Source organism: Gavialis gangeticus, unplaced genomic scaffold (assembly GCF_001723915.1).
Source record: "Gavialis gangeticus isolate Ggan-Ray unplaced genomic scaffold, GavGan_comp1, whole genome shotgun sequence".
NCBI classification, from domain to species: domain Eukaryota; kingdom Metazoa; phylum Chordata; order Crocodylia; family Gavialidae; genus Gavialis; species Gavialis gangeticus.
The window spans coordinates 101,832,789-101,839,609 of record NW_017729032.1 but is presented as its reverse complement, the minus strand read 5'-3'; the positions used below and the strand labels follow the sequence as shown (position 1 = coordinate 101,839,609).

At 40.0% G+C, this 6,821-nt stretch overlaps 1 protein-coding gene across 1 annotated transcript in view; it reads left to right on the top strand.

The window, feature by feature from the left end:
- The window catches only part of SPRY2 (sprouty RTK signaling antagonist 2), a 25,957-nt gene extending 21,990 nt beyond the window's left edge, over positions 1-3,967 (top strand). Inside the window, exon 3 of the transcript XR_002099012.1 lies at positions 3,953-3,967. The gene's annotated coding sequence lies outside the window, so the exon portion shown is untranslated. The remainder of the gene's footprint in view (positions 1-3,952) is intronic.
- The last annotated feature ends 2,854 nt before the right edge of the window (positions 3,968-6,821 follow it).

Genomic DNA, 6,821 nt, shown 5'->3' with positions numbered 1-6,821 from the left:
TTTGTTGTCTCTTCTATCCTGGTTTTTCTGTCAGCTACCCAGACGAACTGTCCAATGCACCAATGTAAATAAAGTAGAAAAATGGTGAAACTCTTCCTCTTTATCTTCTCTATGTTGTTTATAACAATAGAAGATATTTTCAGATAAGCAGTATGTGGGTTTTACTGATGTTCTTTTAATTATTCTAGACAAGTGATAATTCATATAAAAGTCTGCCATATTTTTTTGTGATTGTTTTAACAAATTGGGTAGCCTACTTTGATAATGAGTAGTGTTCCTTGTGAACTGATATGACTTCTAGTGCAGTCAACAGGAGACCAAAACAGAAGAGTCAATTTTGCCATCATTATAAAATATAAGATGCTTAAATTGTGTCAAAGAGAAGATAAGAGAGGTGTTTGTTGCTATCAATACGTTTCATAAATGACTCTTCTTCCCTGAGTTGAGACCAGAAACTTTTTGAGTTTGCTATAGTTCTCCAAGGGACGTGACTGTTTTCTTCTGCCTCATCCCCCTGCCCAAACATAGGGTTATAGTTTTAAACAGGTAGGTTCTCTGAAATTTCTGTAGGTTGCCAGTGTGTTTTTGGAGACCACGTTCTCCACATTGCCTACGAACCTCAAAGCTGACTTCTTTGTCCCTGACTTCTGGGTGGGGGAAGAGAGCCTCTACAGCTGGCTCAGCATTAACTGACCCTATGCCACACAGCAGTCAGAAATTGAAACAGCTTCCATGAAGAAAGGGGACCCAGCCACAGACCTCATCCCCAGAAAAGACTGGACCTAAGAACTTGACACAATAAAACATGTTTCAGTTTGAATTAAAAAAAAATAAATACAATTGACACAGTATAAGCTGTCACTAACATTACAAATCTTTGTTTATAGCTCCAAGTGCAGAATAACCAACCAAAATCATACAGGTAAAACCACGGTTATCAAGATCAGGTCAAAGTGGACGTTAGGTTTTTGTTTTGGTTTGGTTTGTTTTACAGCATTCCTCCCTCTCCCCCAATATCTGATGATGTCATAAAATCTGAGTTTACTATTTTTGATCTTTATTTATTTATCTTTAGTGATCTATATTTATTTATAAGCTTCACGAGTGACTTTTTAATGAAAAAATGATGCTGTGCATTTATGTTAAAAAGTTACATTTTCCTTGAACATAGTCATAAAAGTTATTTCCTTAGATGACGATTCTTAAAATTTGACTTTTCCATGTAAAGAGATCTGAAAAGGGTCGTTTCTTTTTCCCTTCACATCTGCATGTTCTAGACCTAGTCATAGATTAGATTATTTGTGAAACCTTTAGATTTCTACCTGATTTTGAAGGTTTCCACTGAGAGAGGCCAATACACTTGAGCTTTGTACCCAAGAGAACAGTGAGGCCTTGATACCAGGTGTTCAGAGTACACAAATAAAAAAATTTAAAAAAGAGGAGAAAACAGATGCATTATGGAACAGGAGGTTAACTGGAGGGGAAAAGATTGTCATAATCCACCCATTCGCTAATGTTTCTTTTCCAGAACAATGAGAAATGTGCCTAATTTGGTATTTTTCTTAAATTTAATTAATTACATTAAAAAAAATAGTTGATGTGTAGACAGGCTTCCTGTTCAGTCCATCCAATTTAAGAGTGTTTATGTGATTACCATGACACATTTGTTAGGGTCATGGTAATCTAGCCAATGTGCTGACATTAGCTATTTTAAATGAAGGTAATAAGTGAAAATTTTGGCTCTATTAAGTCAATAGCAAAACTAGTTACTTCATTGGGACTGGGATTTTACCCCTTATCTACATACACTTGCACTGATTTAACAGAAATATGAACAGGATATACTGGAGGAAAACTCTGAGGGAAGTGGAAATTGTAACAACATGATGCAACCCTTTAAATTGAAGTAAATTGCTCTAATTTGGGATATTTTACTCAAATTCCAACCCAGGGCCCACAATTAATTTCTTCCAGGAAGCAGGTTTTTGGGCATATTGCTTCAAGACCGTCTTTCGATTTTTGCCTCAAAGGATCCAGGGCAACTCTGAATATAGTGGTGGCTACAGTCATGTAAGCAAGCCAAAGTAAACTGCAGTAAACCACACTCAAACTTGGAAAAAAATGTCTACGTGCACATGCTTGCATTGCTTTACCAAGGTCTAAGCTATCTTTTAAAAGGGAAATAAAATACCTTCACAGCTGCATTTGTGTTCTTGTGTTTCAGAGAGAAATGGGAAGGAAAAGAGAACTGCTTCAAAGTACCAGGTTTTGCTAAAATTAACAGCACTGTGTAACATTCAAAGAAGAATTTGAGGTGAGGAAAAAACTTCTGCTTCCTCTGTGGTTTATAAAAGTTCTCTCAAGTTTGGTTTATCCACCCAGTAAATAAAACACTCTTGGATGTTGAAATGGATTTCAGTGTGAAATAAATATGAAATTAAAGATACTCATTTTCTTACTATATGTTATGTATTTATATACAGAGGCTCCTGTCATACGTGGATCCAAGATTTTGTAAGGGGAGGTGTAGGAACAGCAAGCCATGCTGCAGGCATGGGTACACTCTTGTCCCTAGCTCTCTCCCCTCCCTACTACATGGGCAGACCACACCATGGGAGCAGCAACCAGAGACTTAAATACCCTAAGCAGGTAAGAATCCTCCCCAAACTCCCGGCACCTTTCTCCCATTCTGCCCTTTCTCTCCCATTGCTGCCGCTGTCCCCACCTGACTTGGTAGTGGAGGGAACTCTAGAGCTTCTCCTGTCCTGCGATAGATGGACTCTGCCCAGGATGGCAACAGAAGTGGGTTCTCCTTTAGAGCCTGCTTCCAGGCTGGCAGGGAACACCCTGTGGGGGATTGGGCAGAAGGAAAGAAGCTGCATGCTGCTGCCACAGCTGCTGTCCTGGGCTGAGCTCAGCTTCCTGTGCAGCCTGGCTGAACTTGATCAGGAATAATTCTGCAGCTCTAGTCCGCTGGGTCAGCTTTGGACAGCAGCAGTGGCAGGATAGGGAGAGGAGAATGGGATGGGAGGGGACATGTCATTGAGCATGGAGGGGAAAGGAGAGAGGGAATTCCTATCTGATTTGGGGACCTAAAAAAACTGATCAACAAGGGTGATATGAATTGACTTTGTTTTTTGCTGGTGGGTTGTTGCAAACGTAAAAAGAACGCACAAAAATGTGCTTTACTTTTAACTTGGTGCATTCCTGTGCCAAGCCCTACAAATGCCTAAAAGAGGCAGTGCATTACTTCAACCCAGCTCTGCAGCATCTGTAAAGATCAGGTGTGTTAGTGGGGCTTTTTTGGTGCTTTCATTTAATAACTGATTGAATGGCATTGCTACTGCACCTCCTTTGCACCTTCCCCTGGCTCCAATCCATCCTGTTAGGTAAATATAGTCCCTGTCCCAAAAACTGTAAAACCTAATTTCAAAGAATAATCTGCAAATCAGTGAATGGTAGGAAAGAAGGTCAGAGCTACTGAAAATATGTAGGGACCTACTGAAATTGCAATTGGAGAGATTTCACAGAAATTGCAAAATCTACAATCTCTGTGAAATCTATGGGGAAAAAACCATACTAAAAGTAAATTGCTGGCTCCCCAGTGGGAACCAGGAGTCCTCCCATCCATGCAGCCCAGCACAAAGGGGTGCTGCCAGCATGAAGGTAAGCAGGTAAGATGACTGCTAATTAGCATGCTCCAGCAGACTTGATTAATCTGCTAATTAGCATGTGTGGGAGCAGGCTTCAGTCACATGTATAAGTGCCCTAAGAGCCCAAGGTCCCTATTCTCCTAAGGGCTGTATAAACATAGAACAAGTCTATACCTGCATTAAAATGAATTGTTGGCAACATGGTCCAAACATACTACACAGAAGCTACTGTAGGTCGGAGCTCAGGGTCTTTAAGGCTGCTGCTATGGAGATTCTCAGAAAAAGCAATACTGCATGAGTTGTTCTGCCAGAGTCTGGGGACACACTGGAGACCAGAAATGTGGAGATGCAGGGGTTCTGAACATATGGTCTTAGCTTTCTCTCGATCCCTCTGCTTCTGCCCTCCTTGTGAGCATGGGATAAGTACCTCTCCCTTAGTAAGATTACAGTGAGGGTAGAGTAGGATCCTTAAAAGGAACTTCCTCCTTCAAAATTCCTTCTTGTTCATCTTCCTGTAGGAGGAGATGAATTGTTCCCACCAAGAACTACAGCTACATTATTAAGCAGTCCTTATTATCTGGAGCTTGTGATGTTTAAATACACACAGGTAAGATAATGCATTTAATTGGATTTTTTCAACTCATGGCCCCAGGTCTCAGCTCACCTAAATTAACTTAGCTACCTTAACTTCAGTCTCTTCACAGCATCTGATGAAGTAAGCTGTTGCTAACAAAAGCTTTTTTCATTTCTGATTTAGTTATTCTATGAAGTGCAATTCTGACCTGTCTTCTGCCTATGTTGATTTTACATCTGCTGGGAATCTGACCCCAAAAGCTATCACTAAAAAAAAAAATCACACAGCAGAATACAAATCTAGTGTGTTGTTCAGTATTTGTCTGTCTTCAAGGTGAAAAACACTTTTCATCATACTTTTGGGAAGTCAATGATCCTTATTTATAATACTTTAAGAGTTGTTATTAATTGCTTTCAAAATGTTTGAGCAGCAGGAGATCCTTAGATTAAGTCAAATCACTTATTTTACGATTTGAGGATCACCTGAGTCTTCCCAGAAGAAGACAATAGGCCATTCCGATTTTTCAAATTATGGAAAACAATAGGCCATTATAATTAATCAATATAAATGTAAACTGCTTTACATTTTAAAATAGTCTATATTCTGCTTTATATTACCTAAATGTAAGCCTATCATTTTAACTGTGCAGTGAATAATTTTCAAGAATGACTCAGAAATCTTATTTTAGAACTTGTCTTGAGTTCTGGTTATTTCTATAGATACTGCAGTGCACAGCTCATTAGTTAACTAGTGGCTTGGTCTAACCACAGCTACCTGTTGTTGGCTGTGAATGGAATAATTTATTTTTAGTGCAAAACCACAATATGAATATTTTCCACTCTGAAAGTATTAAAAAAAACCTGTAAATGAAAGGTTTTACTTTAAATCTGATGTGCTGTGCCTCTGATGTCAGATGTACTGGGGTCCTCTTACAGAAAATGCTTTAAAATGCCTGAATCCCTATTGAAGTTGACAAGAATTTCCTCCACTTAACCCCTTCGGCGCCCTAGGGCATTCAGATTACATCAAACAAAAGGGAGCTCCTCTACCTTGTAGACAGACATAGTGATGTGTTGACAAACCAAAAATGAAAAAAGAGACTAAAAACCTGGGCCCTTGGGCAGGGAGGATGGGGTTTTGTGGGAGGGGATGTTCAGTGAAACATGAGACTTTGCTTTTTTGAAGCTTTAAGTTTTACATACGGTACAGTGGTTACAACTGCAATTCTATACGTGAGGGCCCCTGGCCTGGTGCTAGGTTTTATGTTTGTTTGTTCTAACTATTAGGGTTTGAGGGTAAATTGGTGACAATTTGGGGGGTGAGGGGACCAGGTTTTGGGAAGCACTAATTATGGTTCCCATGAATGAATACATGCAGTAACCAAACAGAGCAAACTTATCACATTTACAACATATGATACAAATCTTAGAGTTCACAACTGAAGGCCAAGTTGAAGGGATGAGACACTTATATCATTATGTGTCTGAGTACGTGGGAGGGTAGCACAGTTCTAAGAAGAAATTCAGATCACAAAACCAGAGAAAGCTGTATCCAAGGGCTGTATCCTGCAATGAGGGCACTGCAGATAGAACAACTTCTACTGATGCTCACTCTTCAGCTATACAAAATATTTGATTCATACTAGAAATGAACCAGACTTGCAAATGCATACTAGTGTTTGTGTTTGTTTTTTAGCTTCCTCTAAAACTGCCCTCACACTATTCCTTTTTATGACCATGTGTTTTGAATCCATGCTTGCCTCCCAAGCTGAGGGAACTGTTTAGAGTGAAGGTTTTCTTTAAGCTACACTCTGACCCATTCACTTTGTGCATGAGTCTGTTGCTGAAGGAGTAGCAGAGTTCAGGTGTCAGTGGTCCTGTAGTGAGTGACATCTCATGTTTCTCCAGGCCATTGTTTTCTAGCCTGTTTGACTACTCTCAATCCATTAACCTCTAATGCAATGCAAGTCACCTGTTGGTTCTTAGACACTTGGCCACCCTTCTTTCCCTGGAACCTGCTTCATTTCTGTACTATCCAGCTTACCTCAGCGAAACATCCCTAACAGCCAGGTACTATCCCCATTGGAGGGCACTGAAATAGGGAGAAGAAGCAGAAAAGCTTTCTGCCTTTCTTCAGAAAGATACTGTAGAAGTCATTTTTCAGACTAGCTAAGGGGTTGTTACCAAAGAAGTAGCCCTAGTCATGGTGCAGGGGACAACTACATCCTCTTATCCCCATCACTGAGGGTGACAGGGGATTGAGCTTCTACCTTTAACATTGTGGATAGAGGCCCTTCTATCATCCCAAAGTGGATGACTGTCGTGGGGTTCAAGCAGCTAATTGTCCCATTCAGGAAGTACATTAAAAACCTGTAAAGCACTTTACCACAAAGCAAATGATGGTAACTGCAGATCCAACATCTTATCTACCATGAGGAGGGGATATAGATAAAATGGTGAAGAGTTTGAACAGGTGATTCCCACACCAGCTCACTTCAAGTACAGAATAGTCTGTAGAGAAAACTGTACTGAAGCAACAGCCAAAGCTACCATCAGTTAAGTAGTAGTCACCATCTTTGTGAAAGGGAGTTCTGG